The following is a 25861-nucleotide window of genomic DNA, read 5'->3' as shown; positions in this document are numbered from 1 at the left end:
GGTAGAGGGTGGAGAGACCGGAGAGAGGGAGTGAATGAGGTTAAGAGAGAGGGATAGAGAGTGGAGACTGTGTGTGTGTGTAGACTCTCTCCTTGCTCTCTATGTAATGGAGAGAGTGGGAGACTGTTACTGTTGGTCTCACGACGTTCTCTCGCGTGGAGCAGTTCTCCCGCTCAGTGCAAACCACTGTTGGGGCTGATGGGAACAACCAGAGTGGGGTTTTAAGACCTCCATGCTGCCTTGCTCTTGCTCTCTCTTTCTGTTCTCATGCTTCTCCCTCCTTCCCTCTCTTCCATGCACCATCCTGCCATAAACATCTGCTAAATGACTTAAATGTAAATGTAATAAACATCCTTTATGCCATAATGAAGTATCTCTCTCTCTCCTCCTATGATATGCCTTGATAACTGACTGTTATTGTCGTTATTCAGAGGTATTCTAGATGTCTGTAGGGAAATGAGACCTCTGGTATTCTACTCTTTAGAATGCACCTGCATTCAAACCAGGCCTTGATACAGGCTTACAGAAAACCACTCTGTTATGAAACTGTTATGAAATGAATTCATAATGCATTTGTCTCTGTTTTGTATGGTTACATACCTCAGATAGATAAGCTTACAGTAAATGGAAAAGTTTAGGCTAGTCGTAAAAGAAGAGGCATGTCAGACAGAGTTTGTAAAGTGAGCCTTGTATTCATCTCTATCTAGACAACTATATTCAGATGGTGTGAACTCCTGCAGTGCACATGTTGTAAGGAGGAGGGAGTTTAGGGAGGGAGGAGGGGGAGAGTTCTGTCTGCCTCTCCTTAGTCTATTATGGTGCATAACGATGCCCTCTTTTACATTGGCTTCTATTGAACATCTAATCACTGAGTGATAACCATGATTATGATTAATAGTGGTGAAGCCCCTATTGAGGGCCTGAATAAGCTGTCGATTCAATGTTCTTTTGGAGGCCCTACTGACTCTCTCCAGTCCCTTCTTGTCCCCTTCAGGGTCCCATCCATCATCCACACTCTCCCAGGTGATTTGTCTCAAGGTTGTAAACTAGCTTGTCCGGCCAGGTTGTCTGCGGCGATCGAAGCAAACCAAATGCACTTGGCCGGAGTGATTAACGGGCTTGGACGTGACAGAGGTCAACAAGGGTCGCAACTATGACAGGTGACAAATGGACTTCATAGACTGAAGGATGAAGGAGGCAGATAGTGGATGTTTGTCTATCAGTAGAAGCAGTTCCAGCTGGCCCTCTCATTCCCTCTCTCTCCCTCCTCTCATTCCCTCCCTCTCCCTCCTCTCATTCCCTCCCTCTCCCTCCTCTCATTCCCTCTCTCCCTCCTCTCAGTCCCTCTCTCTCCCTCCTCTCATTCCCTCTCTCTCCCTCCTCTCATTCCCTCTCTCTCCCTCCTCTCATTCCCTCTCTCTCCCTCCTCTCATTCCCTCTCTCTCCCTCCTCTCATTCCCTCCCTCTCCCTCCTCTCATTCCCTCTCTCTCCCTCCTCTCATTCCCTCTCTCTCCCTCCTCTCATTCCCTCTCTCTCCCTCCTCTCATTCCCTCTCTCCTCTAGGTATTGATCCAGTCCTGCCAACCTGAGTGAAGGTTCGAGAGAGAGAGAGAGAGAGAGAGAGAGAGGGGCATCCATCACCTTCTGCCCTGGGCGCTGCCCTGTCACCCTGCCAGGCGCGGCACCCCTCAACAGCCACCTCCACCCCTCCCGTCAGTCCGCTGTTTGACAGATGGCTGGGTCGCACACCCTCCCTCTCACCTTGGGCTGTGGAAGCATCTACAGTGAGGGAAAGAAGTATTTGATCCCCTGCTGATTTTGTACGTTTGTCCACTGACAAAGGAATGATCAGTCTATAATTTTAACAACAAAAAAATCTAGAAAAACGCATGTCAAAAATGTTATAAAATTATTTGCATTTTAATGAGGGAAATAAGTATTTGACCCCCTCTCAATCAGAAAGATGTCTGGCTCCCAGGTGTCTTTTATACAGGTAAAGAGCTGAGATTAGGAGCACACTCTTAAAGGGAGAAAACTCTCCACCATGGCCAAGACCAAAGAGCTCTCCAAGGATGTCAGGGACAAGATTGTAGACTTACACAAGGCTGGAATGGGCTACAAGACCATCGCCAAGCAGCTTGGGGAGAAGGTGACAACAGTTGGTGCGATTATTCGCAAATGGAAGAAATACAAAAGAACTGTAAATTTCCCTCGGCCTGGGGCTCCATGCAAGATCTCACGTCGTGGAGTTGCAATGATCATGAGAACGGTGAGGAATCAGCCCAGAACTACACGGGAGGATCTTGTCAATGATCTCAAGGCAGCTGGGACTATAGTCACCAAGAAAACAATTGGTAACACACTACACCGTGAAGGACTGACACCCTGCAGCGCCCGCAAGGTCCCCCTGCTCAAGAAAGCACATATACATGCCCGTCTGAAGTTTGCCAATGAACATCTGAATGATTCAGAGGACAACTGGGTGAAAGTGTTGTGGTCAGATGAGACCAAAATGGAGCTCTTTGGCATCAACTCAACTCGCCGTGTTTGGAGGAGGAGGAATGCTTCCTATGACCCCAAGAACACCATCCCCACCGTCAAACATGGAGGTGGAAACATTATGCTTTGGGTGTGTTTTTCTGCTAAGGGGACAGGACAACTTCACCGCATCAAAGGGACGATGGACGGGGCCATGTACCGTCAAATCTTGGGTGAGAACCTCCTTCCCTCAGCTAGGGCATTGAAAATGGGTTGTGGATGGGTATTCCAGCATGACAATGACCCAAAACACACTGCCAAGGCAACAAAGGAGTGGCTCAAGAAGAAGCACATTAAGGTCCTGGAGTGGCCTAGCCAGTCTCCAGACCTTAATCCCATAGAAAATCTGTGGAGGGAGCTGAAGGTTCGAGTTTGACAAACGTCAGCCTCGAAACCTTAATGACTTGGAGAAGATCTGCAAAGAGGAGTGGGACAAAATCCCTCCGGAGATGTGTGCAAACCTGGTGGCCAACTACAAGAAACGACTGACCTCTGTGATTGCCAACAAGGGTTTTGCCACCAAGTACTAAGTCATGTTTTGCAGAGGGGTCAAATACTTTTTTTTTTACAAGTGTTTTTCTGGATTTTTTTGTTGTTATTCTGTGTCTCACTGTTCAAATAAACCTACCATTAAAATTATAGACTGATCATTTCTTTGTCAGTGGGCAAACGTACAAGATCAGCAGGGGATCAAATACTTTTTTCCCTCACTGTATCACCATGGCGATGGCGGTGCCAGACTCCTCTCATCATCCTGTCTCTAGTCAGGTCCCAGTCGGTGTGAGAGAGAGTGTGTCTTGTCTATCTCAGGCCTGTCAGACAGACAGCACTTGAAGTTGAGTGTTTAACCCCCTGGACTCTACATGTCCCCCTCATCTGATGAATTATCCATGCTAAGGGGATGCTCAGTCCCGCAGACAGCATTCCACACAGGAAAAATACCACAGTAGTAGTGGTAGTTAGAAGCAAACTTTTAGAAAGAAGAGGAGTATATCTGAAGTGTTGTACCGTTCTCTTCTTCTGAATTTCAGTATGGTGAGGACCCCCCACTTTATTATAGTAATATTCTTATTATTATCATAGGAAGACTAGCTAACAAAGAGGAGTTCAACAACACCACAATATAAATCCCCCATATTTCCTAGCCCCCAGTTAAACTCAACTATCTTTACAGTTTCTCTCTCGGGAACATCATCTCTGTGTCCGAGTCTCCCTCAACCAGATCTATTATTTACAGGCTCTGAGCATTCACACGTTTTCTGCCCCAAGCCATGTCTTTACAAGGAGAGAGAGTATGGATTTAACTTACAATGTAAGCTACAATGCCTCCTTTAAATATGTAGTTTCATTTCAGTTATGCCAATAAGCAGAGCTACACTAGCTGACAGGGTGATGTATGACTTAGTTCTGTGTCTCTCCCAGCTATTTAATGGGGCTTCACTCCATTGTAATGCTCCTGTTTCAGTGTTAGATTGTGTTTTCTGCGGCAGTAAAGATACCCCTCCCCTCCGCACCCATTCTTCCCCATGCATTTAAAATGCATCAGTGTCTTATCAGAGCCAATATGTCTGTTGATCCTTTACCCATTTGTTCCATTTGCGAGCCATTTGAATGTGAAGGCAGGGTAGAGCAAGGAGAGAGCGGTGGAAACGGCCTATTTATTTTAAAGACTGATTAAAAAGCCTTGCGTGTTCACCAGCAAGCGTGAAATGCATCCCCCCGGACTCATCCAGTCATCAGGCCTAACATAACAAACGGCAATGGAAGCATTCTAATGGTGGTGCTGATGGCTTTCCTCTGTGCTGTTATTGGTTTGGTGTGGAGAGAGGAGAGCATTGGCCAGAGGGGGCCTCTTACACACTTTAAGGGGAGAGGATGCAAACTGTCGAGAGAGAGAGAGACGCCAAAATGCGTTTGTTGTTTACTACTGTACACTTCCAGTTGCAAAGATATTAACTCTTACCCTTTGATGCCGTGAGTGTATGTTCTTTTTTTTTGTATGTGTGTCTTTGTATGTGTGTGCGTGCACGTGAGTGTTTGTGTGTGCTGTGTTTGCTTCACATATAAAGTCAGAGAGATAGGGTACCAGTCTAGTACACTAGCTACTCAAACAGCATGTATGTTTACAGTATGTGGGTTTGTTTGTCAAAGGAAGGGAAACATACTGTATGCTCTTAGAATATGATGCTGCTTCATCACTATACCAGAGGAGATCATTTGGTTCAAAGGGTGCATCAACAGTAGGTACACAAACACTACAGGCATCAGTTACTCACACAATCAGAACTAGGGTTGCGCAATTCTGGGAACTTTCAATAACTTTCAACTGGAAATGTTGCAACCCTAATCAGAAGTCAAGTGTATGTGTGTCCTCTCCGGGAGGCTTGGTGATATGGTAATCAGTTCCTCATCTAGCTCTTTGTGATTGTCTTTCAAATAGTGTGTGAGTGTGTCTGCATGCTTCTGTGGCTGCATCTATTCTCCTGCCTGTGTTGGATGGATGATTAGATGTTGGAGACAAAGGCACATCCTACGAGAAGCATATAAAACAAACAGTACTGTTCATCTAGTTGACATTCTCCAATACTTGGGTTGTCATGACAACGTTCACCCTGAATGAACACAGTCGTGTGCTACGTATTAAGTTGATATTTACAGATTTTGTTAGGGCTTCAACTTTCTTGAACATTTCCACATTTTTTGCAGTTATGTAACACTCACTAACCACACATTTCTTTTTAGCTAGTCTGGTTCACATTTAGGTTCATTATTAGCATATTTACATGGGAAATCTATGATTGGTACATATATTTTTTAAACTTTGAAATGAATGATGTATACCCATTAATTATTGAAGAGTATAAAATGCCTCATGAACTTGGGGTCGTACCCAGTGATGTTGAAGCCACCGTGCCTCCCGCTCGGCACTCCCTCATCATTGTAAAATAGATTTTGGAAGCTATAGAAATCCATGTATTAATGTCTACAGTGGTTTTTGCCACATTTATTCTGTTACAGACACCTTAAAGTATACTTTTAAATGATATTATGTGAGCTAAACATTAAAGTAAAACATTTAAACGTTTTCCTTAAAGTATACTTTTTTGAAAGTTGTAATGTAACTGTTAACACTACAATAAAAAAAGACATAAAGACATGTACATTTGTCCTTGAAACATTGAATTGACATACTGTATAATTCCATTCGTTCCTATGAAGGACGGCTTCTTCTGAGGAGTGCCAATATGGCTGACCGGTGGCTTCAAAGCCTCTCATTGGCCATTACATAGCATCAGCAATCCAGGGTCGTACCCCATCAGAACCCCATCAGAACCCAAAATATAAGCATTGTTCGTAAACAACATTTTTGAAATCTAACACCGTATAGCCTTAAAACATGGTTAAAACTATAATGTTGATATCATGGAGAGTCAGTCCTTGCTTCCATAGCTATATCTATGAATTTCAGTGGTTACATTTCTCCAGCCCCATCCTTCAGCTTTTTACCGAAACAGTGGGGGGGTGTCCGTTTTGTTATTGTTTCAACAGCAGATTGCCCCTTTAAGCATGTTTTGTCTACTGTGCAAACCCCATAGTGTCCCTAAGGTTGAGGTGTTTGTGTGGGTCACTTAATCACGTTCATATCTGTGTGGGTGTGTGAAGGTGTTTGTGTGTAGGCTCGGCTACATGTTTGTTCTGTCTTGTTGGGAAGACACTGCAGCAGCAGGATGAAACCACATGTATTGTCCTGTCTTATAAGCTCTTGTTTTCAGTTCCGTGCCTCTCTCTTTATCCAGTGTTACTCTGAAGCCTTAACCCAGACAGAGATGGAGGAGGACGGGGTCAAGCCTCCTTAAGGCCCAGCCTGTTAGCAGGGTGAAATTAACCAGGGGGACGGTGTGAACCCTAGCTCATTCATTTTCTCATTTAGTCGGAACAGTGGAGTGTGCAAACTAGAACAGGAGTGCTGCCTACTAATGAGGACAGGGGAGAGAGACGAAACTGGGAGAGAACGTGTGTGTGTGTGTGTGTGTGTGTGTGTGGGGGACCTGGTCTAGACAGATAGGCAGGTTTAGACTTTGTTTTGGATTAGATCATTTGGTTCGGTGGTTTGTGTGCCACTGTTTGTGCCGTCCCTTAGTTCTCTATGCCAGGCTGTGTACAGGGAAAACTGTACTTTATCAGACAGACCGGATCGTTTCTGGTGGTTTTGTACTCAGTCGGGGGGGGGGGGTTACCGCAGAGTAAGGGTGAGCAGCAGTGCCATTGATCTGGAGGTCCCCCCACCACTATTGGAAAAAAACTCAATGAAACAGCAGTTAAACGGGCCACTGTTCTGAATTGGATTGTGATACTAAAATGGGCTGCCAGGGCCAGCTGATTATGAGTCTGAGAGAGAGAGGTGAATATGGGAGCTAGCGAGTGATGGAGTGAGTAATTCTGTGTGTATATGTGAGCTGGTTCTGGTACCTGATTATGAGCCTGGGAATAAGGTGCTTGTGCCCAGGGTTTTGGCGCTGTCGGGAGGCAATTTTTTTTTAAGTGGATTTTTGCAGAAGGAAGGAAAACTCATATGAAATATGAATGAGTATAGGTAAATGTACAATAAATTGGAAAAACAATGAGAATACCTTCCAAGAGCCTAGGCTAGCTCGTATCTCGCTTAATTTCCCTCACCCTCCCTCGCTCCTCTATCTTCCCTTCTCTCTTGCTCATCTTTCTCAGTAAGGGGAAAGTGAATCTTCTAAGTAAGCCCTTTGAGAATCACTGGAGTTAAGATCTTGCTTAAAAAAATGGTGGCTTGAAAAATATCTTATATGCTGCTCTTGATAATTGCGTGAATAGGACCATTTTCCTGCCCTGGTGAATAGGACCATTTTCCTGCCCTGCTAAGCATTCAAAGTACTTTTGGGTGTCATGGAAAATGTATGGAGTAAAAAGTACATTATTTTCAGTAGGCGCAGCAGTGAAGTAAATATAAATAGTAAAGTACAGATACCCCAAAAAACTTAAGTACTTGAAAATATTTACAGTGTGTTTGGATTCCCTCCCTAATCCAGAGAGCTTTATTGGCATGACTGAATCTGTTTCTAAAAGCATTACTTCTAATCAGCTTAATGGTAAAGACACACAAGCAAACACAAGATATGAGTCTCTCTAATCTGCCTAATTATGACAATAATTCCTCAAATCAACAGATCAAATCTAATCCACACAGTCTGGTTTCTGCTGTTTACCCACCTGCTGCTGTTTACTCTCTATTTCTCTCTCTCTCTCTTGCTCTCGCTCACTCACTCTCTCTGTCATTCTGCCCTTGTATGGTAAGTCTTCCACAATCACAGTCAGACACTATGGTTACGACAGGTCAGGATATACAGTATATTAGAATTTAACAGGATATTCACTTAAACCTAGAAATTCTAAATAGATTTTTCAAGAACTGAAACGTATTTATACTTTATGATTTATCGTTTTTTGTCTGAAATGTTTAAGTTCTCTTCCAGTGCATTCTGACTGAGTTATGACCAGTGTGATTGTGGAGCTGGGATGTACATTTACATTTACATTTAGTCATTTAGCAGACGCTCTTATCCAGAGCGACTTACAGTAGTGAATTCATACATTTCATTTCATGAATTTTTCTTCTTTTTTTTGTACTTGTATGTGTCATAAAAGAGTGAAATCACTTCTGAGTGGCACTTACACTCTGCTGTCACAGTGACTGACTTTGAGCTTTACAACCACCGTTTATCCAACCACCGTTTATCCAACCACCGTTTATCAAAGTGGAACCTGGTGTACTCTACAGGTAGAGATCGAGAGACAGCTAGAGAGGGAGAGAGATCTGTCTACCTGAGAAACAGCATAAGGTGCTGTATAACAGTGGAGATAATGAGGGATCTTCCCAGGTTGTGGCCACCATTTCAGGTCTTAGAGTTTAATCAGCTGTGTTCTGTGCTTTTCATTGGGCCAGTGTGTTGTGATGAGATGTCAGACAGTTTGGCTGACAGAGAGGATAACTAGAGTTTTTATGACTGCTTAGTCAGCCGTGTTCGGACCCTCCTTGCCCCACTGAACTGTAGGAAATCTTTCATTCTCAAATTCTTACTGAAAGTTTGTTAACTTTTTTTTCTCATCTCCACACTAAGGGAATACGAATAGCCTGATTCACACCATCTACTCTCACACACACACACTGACTCCTACTGTGACCTCTCATACACTCTGACTCCTACTGTGACCTCTCATACACTCTGACTCCTACTGTGACCTCTACACACTGACTCCTACTGTGACCTCTCATACACTCTGACTCCTACTGTGACCTCTCATACACACTGACTCCTACTGTGACCTCTCATACACGCTGACTCCTACTGTGACCTCTACACACTGACTCCTACTGTGACCTCTCATACACACTGACTCCTACTGTGACCTCTCATACACGCTGACTCCTACTGTGACCTCTACACACTGACTCCTACTGTGACCTCTCATACACGCTGACTCCTACTGTGACCTCTACACACTGACTCCTACTGTGACCTCTCATACACGCTGACTCCTACTGTGACCTCTCATACACACTGACTCCTACTGTGACCTCTCATACACACTGACTCCTACTGTGACCTCTACACACTGACTCCTACTGTGACCTCTCATACACGCTGACTCCTACTGTGACCTCTCATACACACTGACTCCTACTGTGACCTCTACACACTGACTCCTACTGTGACCACTCATACACACTGACTCCTACTGTGACCTCTCATACACACTGACTCCTACTGTGACCTCTACACACTGACTCCTACTGTGACCTCTCATACACGCTGACTCCTACTGTGACCTCTCATACACTCTGACTCCTACTGTCACCTCTCATACACACTGACTCCTACTGTGACCTCTCATACACACTGACTCCTACTGTGACCTCTCATACACACTGACTCCTACTGTGACCTCTCATACACACTGACTCCTACTGTGACCTCTCATACACACTGCTTTGCCATTTGATGTCAGTCTCAACCCATACTGTGCTCTCCCCCTGCAGTCAACATATCAGACCATGGACATGCAGATCCGGAGGGACATGTGTAGCTGTGTGTGCTGTGCACAAGTGTGTATTTGTTTGTTTGTTTGTTTGTTTGTTTGTGTGTGTGTGTGTGTGTGTGTGTGTGTGTGTGTGTGTGTGTGTGTGTGTGTGCGTGTGTGTGTGTGTGTGTGTGTGGTGTGTGTGTGTGTGTGTGTGTGTGTGTGTGTGTGTGTGTGTGTGTGTGTGTGTGTGTAAGTAATGTGTCTTTGTAATGTTGTATGTGTGTTTGTACGGTATTAGCGTGTTTGTGACCTTCAGGATGCAGTGCCTGTCCTAAACAAGCTCCCACTGATTGAAATCACAGGCTGTGACACACCAGCAGAGCTGATTAGCTACAGAGAGAGACACACAGTCATAGAGAGATACAGAAAGAAAGCGAGAGAGAGAGAAAGGAGAGATATATTTAAGCAATAAGCCAGAGGAGGTGTGGTATATGACCAATATACTACAAACCCTGAGGTGCCTTATTTCATTATAAACTGGTTACCAACGTAATTAGAGCAGTAAAAATACATGTTTTTTTCATACCCGTGGTATATGGTCTGATATACCATGGCTGTCAGCCAATCAGGATTCAGGGTATGAACCACCCAGTTTATAAATATATATGGAATGAGAGAGGGAGATAGACAGAGGGAAGAGACAGAGAGAGAGGGAAGAGACAGAGAGAGAGGGACGAGACAGAGAGAGAGGGACGAGACAGAGAGAGAGAGGGAAGAGACAGAGAGAGAGAGGGAAGAGACAGAGAGAGAGAGGGAAAAGACAGAGAGAGAGGGACGAGGACAGAGAGAGAGGGGACGAGACAGAGAGAGAGAGGGACGAGACAGAGAGAGAGTGAGGGGAGATAAAGAGATGCAGGTACCATACAGCCCAACAAACAAACCCACAGCAGGCAGGAGTAATCTCAGCAGCTCAACATCCCATCAATAATTAATCAGAAACACGGGCGTGAGGGGCGACGCACAGAGAGAATGACAGAAAGAGGTTAGGTGTAAATTAGGTGGAGAAAGAGAGAAGACTGGAGGAAAAAGAACATGAGAAATGAACAAAGTGAAAGATGGAGGGAATAAAAAGGGAGAGATAAGGTGAGTGATTTGCATAATGGTGAGATTAGAGGAGTGCCTGTGGGGGGAAGCGTCCTCTGGACTGTCCCAACCTTTCTCCTGTCCTCACATCCAGCTGAGGATTGGTCTCACTAACTAGGTTCTTTATTAGACCTCTGGGCCTCAGTCTGATCACTGATACACGACCAGGCACAGAGAGATGAAGGCATCTGCCAGCCTCAGGCCAAGGTCTATTACAACCCTTATCCTGGCTCTCACCACTGTCTCACCTCATACACACATCTAGTCATTAGTTTCCTCTACGGTTCATGTACATGCATTTCAATCTGTTGTGGTCTCTCCTGCTCGCTCTCTCTTCTTAGAAATGTTGACTTATAAGTGGTACATTTGTTCTTCATTGTGTTTTGTGTGCATGTTGTGTGTGTAACAGGTGTTCGGACATTGCTCTGTCCTTCTCTCAGTGCTCCTGTCTTGTTTGTTCCTCTTCGTCCTCTTCCTCCTTCTGTTGGACAGATCCACTGCACTGACTCACACTCTCCTCTTGCCATCCTTGACCTTTAACCTCAGTATGTTATGTCCAGCAGCCAACCAGACAGTCAGCCAGCCAGCCAGCTCCAGAGCGCAGTGACATCCTCAGGGAGTTGTTGTCTCTGACTGGCCCAGCCGGCCAGCGCTGAGAGGTGACCTATCCCTGACCCTCACCAAGCACAAACACTATCCCTCCAGACAGCCCGCTCAGATCTCCTGGACACTGGCTGTGTCCCAAATCACACCCTATTCCCTTTACAGTGCACTACTTGGTCAAAAGTAGTGCACCATGAAGGGAATGAGGTGCCATTTGTGACGCAATCTTTGTAATGTCACATCACACACTAACAGAAAAGTAATTGCTGTGCTGTGTGGATTCAGACTGTAGTGGTGGTCAAACAACTGGACTGACTGTGTCAACACCAAGCCCCCTGTAGATCCTGTAGTCAACACCAAGCCCCCTGTAGTCAACATCAAGCCCCCTGAAGTCAACACCAAGCCCCCTGTAGTTCGTGTCAACACCAAGCCCCCTGTAGTTCCTGTAGTCAACACCAAGCCCCCTGTAGTTTCTGTAGTCAACACCAAGCCCCCTGTAGTTCCTGTAGTCAACACCAAGCCCCCTGTAGTTCCAGTGTCAACACCAAGCCCCCTGTAGTTCCTGTAGTCAACACCAAGCCCCCTGTAGTTCCTGTAGTCAACACCAAGCCCCGTGTAGTTCCAGTGTCAACACCAAGCCCCCTGTAGTTCCTGTAGTCAACACCAAGCCCCCTGTAGTTCCAGTGTCAACACCAAGCCCCCTGTAGTTCCTGTAGTCAACACCAAGCCCCCTGTAGTTCCTGTAGTCAACACCAAACCCTCTGTAGTTCCTGTAGTCAACACCAAGCCCCTGTAGTTCCTGTAGTCAACACCAAGCCCCCTGTAGTTCCTGTAGTCAACACCAAACCCCCTGTAGTTCCTGTAGTCAACACCAAGCCCCCTGTAGTTCCTGTAGTCAACACCAAGCCCCCTGTAGTTCCTGTAGTCAACACCAAACCCCCTGTAGTTCCAGTGTCAACACCAAACCCCCTGTAGTTCCTGTGTCAACACCAAGCCCCCTGTAGTTCCTGTAGTCAACACCAAGCCCCCTGTAGTCAACACCAAACCCCCTGTAGTTCCTGTAGTCAACACCAAACCCCCTGTAGTTCCAGTGTCAACACCAAGCCCCCTGTAGTTCCTGTAGTCAACACCAAACCCCCTGTAGTTCCAGTGTCAACACCAAGCCCCCTGTAGTTCCAGTGTCAACACCAAGACCCCTGTAGTTCCTGTAGTCAACACCAAGCCCCCTGTAGTTCCTGTAGTCAACACCAAGCCCCCTGTAGTTCCTGTAGTCAACACCAAACCCCCTGTAGTTCCAGTGTCAACACCAAGCCCCCTGTAGTTCCTGTAGTCAACACCAAGCCCCCTGTAGTTCCTGTAGTCAACACCAAGCCCCCTGTAGTTCCAGTGTCAACACCAAGCCCCCTGTAGTTCCTGTAGTCAACACCAAACCCTCTGTAGTTCCAGTGTCAACACCAAGCCCCCTGTAGTTCCTGTAGTCAACACCAAACCCTCTGTAGTTCCAGTGTCAACACCAAGCCCCCTGTAGTTCCTGTAGTCAACACCAAGCCCCCTGTAGTTCCAGTGTCATTACAGTCCAAAAGAGAAGCACTGCCCTGCTCATGATCTCCTTGTTTTTCTCCCACTTCTTTCTCCCCAGACCTCTCTAGGACATGACTGAGCATATGTTAAATCATTTACAGCGGTGTGATTGAAAAGGGGAACAGGCTGGGAGGCGTGGGGAACATGCCGGTGGTTAGTGAGAGCTGGGAGGGGAGAAGGATGACATCATCAGATGGTTGGATGTTCATTACATTGACAGCTTCTCAGCTGTGATACAGTGACTCTGTGAAAAGACTGGTGAATTGTTGAAGACTGGTTGTCTAATGTGTATAAGAGGCGGTGTGTGCTTTAAGAGAGACTGATAATAAGGTGTTGGCACATCTGTAGGCCTCTATAGTGGGATATAGCCTTCTTGAGAGCTGCTCTGTGCGTGTATTGTATGTGTGTGTGAGTTCAATAAAGGCATGTCTTGTGTCTTTGTATACAGTATCGTGTGCGTTTGTGTGTGTGTGTTTGTGTCTGTGTGTGTGTGTGTTTATGATAGCAGTCCTGACTGTGTGCCTGTTACTCTCTATGTATATCTTGGTGTATGCATGGCTTTGTCTGAGCTTTCCAGTGATGTCTCAGTGCCCACAAGGGGAGTGTGGATGTTTGTCACATGCTGGAGTGAACAGCTGCTAGGGGACTTTGAGAGTTTAGATTGAGATGTTTTGTTCCCTTTTCATGGAATGAATGAATGAATGCGGCGATCATAAGACTAAAATGACAACTAAGTGAATAGTGACACTGGCTGACATACTGAATGGCTCAGTGACTTTGCAGTCAAGTACAGAGTGTACTAGGTGACTGTGACTAGTGTGTACAGTGTGACGACAGGCCCAGCAGTGATTTGATGGAGGTAGGAGGACAGTATGAGAGATGGAGAGGTATAGAGTATAGAGAGGAGAGGTAGGGAGGTAGGAAGATGGAGAGGAGGAGAGGATAGAGAGGAGGAGAGGATAGAGAGGTGTAGAGAGGATGGAGAGGAAGAGAGGATAGAGAGGATAGAGAGGAATGGAGGATGGAAAGGAATGGAGGATGGAGAGGTAGAGAGGATGGAGAGGAATGGAGGATGGAAAGGAATGGAGGATAGAGAGGATGGAGAGGAAGAGAGGAAGAGAGGATGGAGAGGAAGAGAGGATAGAGAGGTAGAGAGGATGGAGAGGATGGAGAGGAATGGAGGATGGAGAGGTAGAGAGAATGGAGAGGAAGAGAGGATGGAGAGGAAGAGAGGATGGAGAGGAATGGAGGATGGAGAGGTAGAGAGAATGGAGAAGAAGAGAGGATGGAGAGGAATGGAGGATGGAGAGGTAGAGAGGATGGAGAGGAAGAGAGGATGGAGAGGAAGAGAGGATGGAGAGGAATGGAGGATGGAGAGGTAGAGAGAATGGAGAAGAAGAGAGGATGGAGAGGAATGGAGGATGGAGAGGTAGAGAGGATGGAGAGGAAGAGAGGATGGAGAGGAAGAGAGGATAGAGAGGAGGAGAGGAAGAGAGGATGAGAGGTTTGGTCTAAGCAGAGTGGTTGTGCTTGCAGTCTTTTACTAAGTGTCTTGCTGGGGAGGAAGGCTGTTTGCGTCGTTGCCACTGGAGACGAGGGAGGTTGACATTTTTATTTTAGCATCGTCAGCTTGGCACAGCGAGGGGCTCTCTCTGTCTGAAATCACTGTGTCTGGTATTCACTAGGGCCGGGACGATACCAGTATCGCGATACTCGTTAGTGTCGTGGCAAGAAAACAAAACATAAAGCGAATTTTACTTCTTCAGGAAAACAGCCCTGATGTTGGAATCAAGCAGCATTATGTTGTTATCCAGAGTCACATGTATTTATTTTTCAAGCTTTAGCACACAATATTTTATATACAGCAGCTTTTTAAAGGACCGAAGAGTTCGGACTGCTACATGTTTCCGTTTTTTCCACTGATAAAATATCACAATACTGGTATTGTCCCAGCCCTAGTATTCACAGGGAGTGTTTTTTCTCTCTCTCTTTCCATATTTGCTAGACGTCTTTTCAACACTTTTGTAGGAGCATGTTTCCGTCCTTGGTCTAGTTGTGAACAGTCTTGTCCTATTCAGTCCTTCTTTCTCTCCTTATGCCTATCTATCTCTGTTGCTGCCCCCCCTTCTCTTTTGCTGGTAAATTAGCTTCCTGTGTGTGACAGGTGGTGACAGATTAAAGGTGATTTATCAGATTGCCTGGTATGTTGAGGGGAGTGGGGCAGCCGGCCCGGTCGTAGAGGAAATGAGCTGACATCAGGAATCTGATAACATAGAGGCTGTGAATATGAGAGCCTGGAGCTGTCTGTCTTGTTATTCCCTTAAAATGGCTACATCTGATTTTCCTCATTTCAATCCCGCGATTAAGACTGATAGCTGTTCCCTGTGGGACTAGGATATACTGTATGCTCCTCTATCCCTGCTCAGCAACTCCATAATCAGGCTTTGTTCCCCCTGTTTTCCCCTTCTCTCTCACACATTATTTACCTCTGTCTTTACTGTAGCTCCATCTCCCTCCCTCCCTCCCTCCCTCCCTCCCTCCCTCCCTCCCTCCCTCCCTCCCTCCCTCCCTCCCTCCCTCCCTCCCTCCCTCCCTCCCTCCCTCCCCCCTCCCTCCTCCCTCCCTCCCTCCCTCCCTCTCTCTCTCTCCTGGCTGATTCAGAAGAGATCATACCATACATCAGCTGCTAAAGGAGCCATCTGGAGCATGCTGTGTGTTGCTGAGACACCACCAGCCCTCAGTGGAACTGATGACTGATCCAGGCCCATCAATATGCACTCATGCTAAATGAACACACATTTTTAACATTTTAGTCGTTTAGCAGACGCTCTTATGCAGAGTGACTTCCAGTTAGTGCATTCATCTTAAGACTTGACTTGGGCCAGAGCTGTCCGGAACGCCGTACCAGCACTTCTCATTTCTGGGGAAATGCGTACCGGCTACTCTATAAAAACAAAGGAGCGTACCTCTTGGCCAGATTCACACACCCGGTCAATTTTCTGGGGATCAAAGAGGAATGAAGGCGGCATCTTCATTGACTAGTAATGTAGAGTGGGCATTCATTTCCTGATTACGCCTTGTTCAAGTTTATTTGCTAGTCTGTGAATCTGTGAGTGCCAGAAGGCTGTTTGAGATAACACAGATTGAAAATGTGCCAGCCTGAATGGCACGATGCGCTGTACCAAGTTGTCAAATTAGGGTTTGTAAGGTCATGAAAAGTCATGGAAATGTATTTCATAATTGTTGTTCATGAGAAAAAAAAATAGCAGCCATTATCGGAATGACACTTCAGTGCATGTTTGTGGTGCTGCAAGTGGGCCGTGGCCCGTGGAGACGACATTTCAGCAGCGGGTATAAATGAATGACAGACAGACTAACTAGGTCACCATTTCAACACATAACTTGTAGAAGTTATCTCACTAGTTAATTATAGCTAGCTAAGCATTCATTTGTTGCCTTTCCATCGGCACTGTAGAGCCTAAATAATTATGCACTGTTGGAAAGCTGGGATTCCTCTCTATCAAACATTAGCCATGTAATCGGGACAACGTAAAAAATATTCTAAGATTAGCCTAATTGACAAATAACTTGCTGTGCATAGATCTCCCCGAAACATGAATATTTGACTCTATATAAACATGTCTAGTTAAATACCTTGCTTTGAAGTAGCCTACCTTATCCATTTGATCCCTGATTTACTGAATGAGGGAATCATTTTATAAAGACACAAGTATTTGGTTGTAATGTTGAAAAAGCCAAGCCTGCGCACCCAGGAGCTCCCCAGATGGAGGGTTGACCACACGTGACTAACAGTGCAGTTCCACATGGGTGCTAAGTGCCTTGATCAAGGGCACAACGGCAGGAGGTGGTAGGTCTATATGGGATCAGACACAGCAGCCTTTCAGTGTCAATAAGGCTTACTTTTTCATGTAGGCTATAATAATAATCATGAACATTTGGTTAAAAGTCATGGAGAAGTCATGGAAAATGTGTATAAACTGTTAACGGTGGATAATCAGAGGTGTCTATAGTACAATGTCATTTTTGAATTTCGGTGAACATGGTCTAATGGACCGACTTGGAAAAAGACAGCTCCTACACTTCTTCCATCCCAAGTCAAACACTGGGGACAACCACATATCACAGGCATAGTATGTACACTTTTCCTAGCACGCACGCACACCACACACCACACACCACACACCATACACCACACACCACACACACACACACACACACACACACACACACACACACACACACACACACACACACACACACACACACACACACACACACACACACGCTGAGATCTTTCAATCACTCACCCTGTGATTGAGCTCGTGAGCCATTAATATACATGAACTGTCTATATTCTCTCAGCTGGTGTGATATATCAATAAGCAATAAGCTGTATCTCTACTTTGTGCCGTTAAAGTTGATTTGTTCCAGCCTTAATAACAGTTGTTTGATGCTGACTCCAGGCCTCCGGCACCCAGGGGATCCCGCTGGCATCGCTGTGGAGTAACCCTGTACTATTGGGGCGGGTAGAGAGAGTTCTTCTGGACTGGCAGTAATACTCTCTCAGCTCTTGTTGTAAGAGATCCTCTATGAGTCGTCCCTCTAGAGTCAGCAACAAACTCTGCATAGACAAACAGATCAGGTCAGAGAGGATTCACAATCAGGAGGGTACATTGCACTGTCTGGCCAGCGCAGGGCAAGGTAAGGCAGAGCAAGTCTTTGCATTTGAATCAATGAGAGCTCTGTCGTTTTGACCAAACATAACTATTATAGCTAATATGTCCTAGTTTTTATTTCATTTGACTCAATGGCACATGGAAACGTACAGCACATTTTCTGTCCACTTTTACCCTCTAATGGACTACTTTTCTACTTATATTGAGAACTGTACACCGCAGCTTGTTCACCAACCAAATTAGCTAGTAGCCACAAAGATGCTTTAAAAATGTTGAAATGCCTGTTTGCATGCACAACAGTTCCCACCTACTTACACAGAGCAGGCACATTTATGCATGGGGAGACCAATCAGCAATTAATTGTTGCTCTGAACGCTCTTCACTGAGGTGTACATTAAGATGCTCTCTCTGGCAACATGATCTCATGTGAGATCTCTGCTCGCTTTGATCTTTTTTTCTTGTGCAAATTATCCACCATCCCTTTTCTCTCCATCTATTTTTCTCACTCTCATTAATCTCCTCCCTCCATGTGCAGCCTGAATCTCTCTCTCTTCTCTCTCTCTCCCAATTCAATTCAAAGGGCTTTATTGGCATGGGAGTGGCAGAGTGGTCTAAGGCTGTGTCACAGCCGGCAGCAACCGGGAGACCCATGAGGCTGTGCACAATTGGCCCAGAGCTGTCCGGGTTAGGGGAGGGTTTGGCTGGCCGGGATGTCCTTGTCCCATATCACGCTCTAGCACACATTGGTGCGGCTGGCTTCCGGGTTAAGCGAGCAGTGTGTTAAGAAGCAGTGCGGCTTGGCAGGGTCGTGTTTCGGAGGACGCATGGCTCTCAACTTTCACCTCTCCTGAGTCCATACGGGAGTTGCAGCAATGGGACAAGACTGTAAGAACCAATTTGATACCATGAATTTGGGGAGGAAAAGGGGTAAAAAAATTATAAAATAAATAGATAATAAAGAAAAGTGAAATAAACAATATAAAATGAACAGTAAACATTACACTCACAAAAGTTCCATAGGAACGAAGACATTTCAAATGTCATATTATTATATATACTGTACAGTGTTCTCACGATGGGCAAATATTTAAAGTACAAAAGGGAAAATGAATAATCATATATAGTGTTTGTTTTTACAATGGTGTTTGTTATTCACTGGTTGCCCATTTTCTTGTGGCAACAGGTCACATATCTTTCTGCTGTGATGGTACACTGTGGTATTTCACCCAATAGATATAGGAGTTTATCAACATTTGATTTTCTTTCAAATTCTTTGTGGGTCTGTATAATCTGAGGACAATATATCTCTAATATGGTAATGCATTTGGCAGGAGCGAAGGAAGTGCAGCTCAGTTTCCACCTCATTTTGTGGGCGTGTGCACATAGCCTGTCTTCTCTTGAGAGCCAGGTCTGCCTACGGAGGCCTTTCTCAATATCAAGGCTATGCTCACTGAGTCTGTACATCGTCAAAGCTTTCCTTAAGTTTCGGTCAGTCACAGTGGTCAGGAATTCTGCCACTGTGTACTCTCTGTTTAGGGCCAAGTAGCATTCTAAATTGCTCAGTTCTTTTGTTAATTCTCTCCAATGTGTCAAGTAATTATCTTTTTGTTTTCTCATGATTTGGTTGGGTGTCATTGAATTGCTGTCCTGGGGCTCTGTGGGGTGTGTTTGTGAACAGAGCTCCAGGACCAGCTTGCTTAGGGGACTCTTCTCCAGGTTCATCTCTCTGTAGGTGATGGCTTTGTCATGGAAGGTTTGCGAATCGCTTCCTTTTAGGTGGTTGTAGAATTGAATGGCTCTTTTAGGGATTTAGATAATTAGCAGGTATCAGCCTAATTCTGCTCTGCATGCATTATTTGGTGTTTTACGATGTACACAGAGGATATTTTTTTCTTCAGAATTCTGCATGTAGAGTCTCAATTTGGTGTTTGTCCCATTTTGTGAATTATTGGTTGGTGAGCAGACCCCAGACTTCACAACCATAAAGGGCAATGGGTTCTATAAATGATTCCAGTAATTTTGGTCATATCCTAATTGGTTTGTGGAATTGTATGTTCCTTTTACATTTATGTTTTAGTCATTTAGCAGACGCTCTTATCCAGAGCGACTTACAGTAGTGAATGCATACATTTCTTTTTATTTTTTTCTGTGCTGGCCCCCGTGGGAATTGAACCCACAACCCTGGCGTTGCAAACACCATGCTCTACCAACTGAGCTACAGGGATGGCCCTGTACAAAAGGGATGGCGTAGAAGGCCCTTCTTGCCTTGTCTCTCAGATCGTTCATAGCTTTGTGGAAGTTACCTGTGGCGCTGATGTTTAGGCCGAGGTAGGTCTCATTTCTTTTTAAATGTAACATTTTATATATATATTTTTTATTTACCCCTTTTTCTCCCCAATTTTGTGGTATCCAATTTGTAGTTACAGTCTTGTCTCATTGCTTTAACTCCCGTACGGACTCGGGAATGGCGAAGGTCGAGAGCCGTGCGTCCTCCGAAACACAACCCAACTAAGCCACACTACTTCTTGACACAATGCCCACTTAACCTGGAAGCCAGCCGCACCAATGTGTCGGAGGAAACACCGTACACCTGGTGACCGTGTCAGTGTGCACTGTGCCCGGCCCGCCTCAGGAGTAGCTAGTGTGCGATGGGACAAGGACATCCCTGCCAGCCAAACCCTCGCCTAACCCAGACGATGCTGGGCCAATTGTGTGCCGCCCCATTGGTTTCCCTGTCGCGGCCGGCTGTGACAGAACCTGGACTCATACCCAGAATCTCTAGTGGCACAGCTAGCACTGTGATGCAGAGCCGGTATCTTTTTTTTAGTGTGCTCTAGGGCAACGGTGTCTAGATGGAATTTGTATTTCTGGTCCTGGCAACTGGGCCTTTTTTGGAGCACCATTATTTTTGTCTTAGTGAGATTTACTGTCAGGGCTCAGGTTTGACAGAATCTGTGCAGAATATCTAGGTGCTGCTGTTGGCCCTCCTTGGTTGGTGACAGAAGCACCAGATCTTCAGCAGTCAGTAGACATTTGACTTCAGATTCTAGTAGTGTGAGGCCGGGTGCTGCAGACTGTTCTAGTGCCCTCGCTAATTCGTTGATATATATGTTGAAGAGGGTGGGCCTCAAGCTTCATCCCTGTCTCACCCCACAGCCAAGTGGAAAGAAATGTGTGTGTTTTTTGCCAATTTTAAATGCACACTTGTTGTTTGTGGACATGGATTTCTTAAAGTCATATGTTTTCCCCCCAACACCGCTTTTCATCAATTTGTATAGCAGACCCTCATGCCAAATTTAGTCAAAAGCTTTTTAGTAATCAACAAAGCATGAGAATACTTTGCCTTTCTTTTGGTTTGTTTGTTTGTCAGTTAGTGTAACAGTGTAGGTTCCGTCCCTCTGTTCGCCCAAACCTGGGCTCGAACCAGGGACCCTTGCACACATCAACAACTGACACCCACGAAGCATCGTTACCCATCGCGCCACAAAAGCCGCGGCCCTTGCAACGCAAGGGGAACAACCACTTCAGGTCTCAGAGCGAGTGACGTCACTGATTGAAACGCTATTAGCGCGCACCACCGCTAACTAACTAGCCATTTCACGTCGGTTACACTCACCCCCCTTTTGACCTCCTCCTTTTCCGCAGCAACCAATGATCCGGGTCAACAGCATCAATGTAACAGTGTAGGTTCCGTCCCTCTCTTCGCCCCAAACTGGGCTCGAACCAGGGACCCTTGCACACATCAACAACTCACACCCACAAAGCATCGTTACCCATCGCGCCACAAAAGCGATTGAAACGCTATTAGCCCACACCACCGCTAACTAACTAGCCATTTCACATCGGTTACATTAGGGTGTGCAATTTGACATTTGCTCAGTACATTGTTTTCACTGGAGAAATGTACGAGTCTGCTGTTGATGATAATGCAGAGGATTTTCCCAAGGTTGCTGTTGATGCATATCTGACGGTAGTTATTGGGGTCTCTCTGGGTTGACGTCCTGTGGGATTCACAGTTGTTGGTTGGTTAATTGTTGCTCTGAACGCTCTTCACTGAGGTGTACATTAAGATGCTCTCTCTGGCAGCATGAGCTCATGTGAGATCTCTGCTCACTTTGATCCTTTTTTCTTGCACAAATTATCCACCACCCCTTTTCTCTCTCTTTTTTCACCTCCATGTGCAGCCTGAATCTGTCTCTGTCTCTCTGTCTCTGTCTCTCTCTGTCTCTCTGTCTCTATCTCTTGCTGTCTCTCTCGCTACTGTCTCTCTGGGCTGACGTCCTGTGGGATTCCCAGGTGTTGGTTGTTCTTGATAATGATCTTCTCCTCTCGATAATGATCTTCTCCAGCTACAACCACATGCAACACTTCCTGGGAACACATGAATAGTCCAATTTTCATATTACGTAGTACAGAACATCTAGTATCTGTTTTCAGGTCTTGTTTCTGATAGGCAGAAGACAACTGCAGTCAGGAATCTCATCTAGTTCCACAGTGAGTTGAGTTTCTCCTGACCTTGGAACAGCACTTGATTTATTTTCAGGGAAAACACACAACTTCCGCCTGGCCCTGTGGTAAATCTTCTGTCAGTGGGGACAACTGAGAGACATGTGCACCCTGTCTGTCTGCCAGACAGCCAGTGAGTTCCTCTCTCTCTCTCTCTCTCTCTCTCTCTCTGAGGTATTCATACTGCATGGCCTCTCTCTTTCTCTCTCTCTCTCTCTCTCAAAATTCTATTCAGTAGACATTATTAACATGGTAAGTTAAATTACTTATATTGTCAAAGTACACATATAGCAACAATGGTGGGACCAAGAGCAATAAGGCATCAATAATAACAATAATAGTAGTAGTGGAAATAGTATTACCATTAACAGCAACTACAACAACAATATTGATGAGAATAATAATACATGAAAGCAATAGTAGTAGTCTAGTCTCCGTTTCTTTCTAGAAACAGATGTTGCCTCTTTCTAGCCAGAAAGAAGCAGATTGTGCAGTCAACCTTTCTACCTGTTCTTGATTATTGTGATACTTTTTATCAAAGTGCAGCTGCCTCTTCTCTTAAACCCCTGGATGCCGTTTCTCATAGTGCCCTTCATTTTATCACAGGACACAGTTTTATTACTCATCACATCATTCTTTACTAAAAGGTTGGCTGGACCTTTTTGAAGTCACGTAGATCACATCATTATGCTCTTTTTGTTTACAAAGCCCTGCTCCAAAAGCTTCCAACTTACCTAACTTCACTATTAAGATTTAAAATGACAAGTTATCAAACCCGTTCACAGGGTTGGTTAACTCTGGAGACTCCTTTGGTGTCTACAGTTAGGCAAATCAGCCTTTAACTTCCTCTCCAAAATACGTTTCGATTTGATGCTTTGAAGTCCCTAGGGGAATTCGGACAGCCCACATTTTTATAATGGAGAACGTGTTTGTTTAAATTGAATGTGTATAATGTGAATATTTATGTTCATCTATACTTGCCTATTGAGGTGTACATTTTTGTATTGTGCAGGGCTCATTTGCAAGAGACTTTAGTTTCAATATGACTTCCCTGTTGAAATAAAGGTCAATTAAACATGACTGAAAAGTCACATGTCATGCTATGAAAGCCAAATATCAAATGTTATTAACATTACATTGTACTTGTCACTGGCCGTACCTCGGGTTGTGGCAGGAGGATACATATTTGGCTGTCAAAAATGTTTCTTCTTCTTTTATAGTTCCAAATATGGTAATTTTGGAAAATAAATATTGTATTAGGTTCAGTATTTTTCACAGTGTAATAGGACACTTAGCTCTGTCTCTACCTCTCCCCGGGTGCAGAGTAAGTACAGCCTGTCCTCTCTGGGCAGCCAGGTTTGCCTGTGACAACCTGTCTCTATGGCCAGACTGCTCACTGAGTCTGTGCCTAGTCACTGTTTTCCTCAGTCTTCTATCAGTCACAGTGGTCAGACAGTCTGCCACCGTGTACTGTCTGTTTAGAGCCAAATAGCATTGAAGTTTACTTACTTTTTTTGTGGTGTCTTTCCAATAGGTTATATATTTTTATTTGTGCTGAGTGCTGTCTTGAGGCTCTTGGGGGTTGGTTTGGGTTAGTGAACTGAGCCTCTGGCTGAGGGGACTCTTCTCTTGTTTCATCTCTTGACATTGTAAATGAATGTAGTTATGAATGTAGATTGATGTACTGTAGTTTTGTCCTTGAGCTGTTGTATTCATGTTCTGTATTATGTCATGTTTCATGTTTATTGTGGACCCCAGGAAGAGTAGCTGCTGCTTTTGCACAGCTTATGGAGATCCTAATAAAATACCTAAATTGTAGGGCTGTGTGATTAAATGTTTTGGGGTTGATTCATTTAGATGGTTGTAAAATTTGGAATACACTCTTGCAAAATTCGGCATGCAGTATTTCGATTGTATGTTTGTCCCATTTGGTAAATGAATTATTAGAGAGTGGACCCCATACTTCGCTGCCATATAGAGCAATTGGTTCTATCACTGATTGGAAAAATTTGAGGCAGAATCTAATTGGAATTTCGATTTTAATGTTCCTATTAATGGTATAGTGTCACGACTTCCACCGAAGTCGGTTCCGCTCCTTGTTCGGGCGGCGTTCGGCGGTTGGCGTCACCGGTCTTCTAGCCATCGTTGATCCACTTTTCATTTTCCATTTGTTTTGTCTTGTTTTCCTACACACCTGGTTCTCATTTAGTGTTGTGTATTTAACCCTCTGTTCCCCCCATGTCTTTGTGCGGAATTGTTTGTTTGTAAGTGCTTGTGCACTTGTTTACTGGTGCCCGTCAGGTTTTGAACCCATGTTGGTTATTTCTTATTTGCCTTTGGTTTTGTATTAAACGGCTCCGGCTATTACCTAGTTCTGCTCTCCTGCGTCTGACTTCACTGCCACCAGTTACGCACCCCTTACAGAATTCCGCACCGAACATATGGAGTCAGCAGGAGCAGGTGCCCCTGGGATACCGGTCGAGGAGCGCGTCCAGGAGCAAGCGGCGATGATCCACCATCTTGGCGCAGCAATGGACCGTGTCGTCCAAACCATCGACCGCTGGGAGAGACAGGGAGTTCCTCCAGTGCCTCCACCAGCACAACCAGGGCCTCCACTACTCGCCTCCTTTACACCCGGTCCCAGTGGGATTCGTCTCGCCCTTCCCCGGGAGTACGACGGGACGGCTGCACGCTGCCAGGGTTTCCTCTTGCAGCTAGATCTCTACCTGGAAACCGTCCACCCGGCTCCTTCGGACCGTGAGAGGGTGTCCGCCCTCGTCTCGTGCCTCTCAGGGAAAGCCCTGGAGTGGGCCAACGCCGTGTGGGGAGAAGGAGACGGACCATTTCGAGGATTTCACCCGCCCTTTCCAGGCAGTCTTCGACCACCCGCCCGATGGTAGAGCGGCGGGTGAACATCTCTACCATCTGAGGCAGGGGACGAGGAGCGTCCAGGAGTTCGCCATGGACTTTCGGACCCAGGCCGCCGGCGCAGGATGGAGCGACAGGGCCCTGATCAACCACTATCACTGCAGTTTGCGCGAGGACATCCGTCGGGAGTTGGCCTGCAGGGACACCACCCTCACCTTCGACCAGCTGGTGGACCTGTCCATTCGTTTGGATAACCTGCTGGCTACCCGCGGACATCCAGAGCAGGGTCTGTCGGTGCTGTGCGCAGGGAGACCAGAGGAGGTTCCGTCTCATGCACCATCTATTGCCGCAGAGGTCACACTGCCGGTCGGTGCCGGGTTGGTTCCTCTGGGGATCGAGGCAGCAGGCAGGGCACTCTGGTGTCCCCCCAGGTGAGCCGGCACCATTCTCACCCAGAGCCCTCTGTTGCACACCTGTTTTTATATGTCACTTTTCCTGAATGTTCCCCGCATTCCCAGCATAAGGCGCTCGTCGATTCAGGCACGGCTGGGAATTTTATAGACAGATCGTTCGCCCATAGGTTAGGGATCCCCATTGTTCCCGTGGCTGTGCCCTTCCCCGTTCACGCCTTAGACAGTCGACCATTAGGGTTCGGGTTAATTAGGGAAGCTACCATCCCCCTGGGCATAGTGACGCAGGGGGGTCACGAGGAGAGAATCAGTCTCTTCCTCATTGACTCTCCTGCATTTCCCGTGGTACTAGGCCTTCCCTGGTTAGCTCGTCATGACCCCACCATTTCATGGCAACAGAGGGCTCTCACGGGGTCTTCGCGAGAGTGCTCAGGGAGGTGTTTAGGGGTTTCCGTTGGTGC

At 45.8% G+C, this 25861-nt stretch overlaps 1 protein-coding gene across 1 annotated transcript in view; it reads left to right on the top strand.

Moving 5' to 3' along the window:
* The window catches only part of LOC106606842 (acid-sensing ion channel 2), a 469551-nt gene that overhangs the window by 108772 nt on the left and 334918 nt on the right, over positions 1-25861 (top strand). The gene's annotated exons all lie outside the window — the stretch shown is intronic.

The sequence above is a fragment of the Salmo salar genome, chromosome 06 (genome assembly GCF_965601325.2).
Source record: "Salmo salar chromosome 06, fSalSal1, whole genome shotgun sequence".
NCBI lineage: Eukaryota > Metazoa > Chordata > Actinopteri > Salmoniformes > Salmonidae > Salmo > Salmo salar.
The sequence above is the reverse complement of the archived record's forward strand: the minus strand, read 5'-3'. Positions and strand labels throughout refer to the sequence as shown.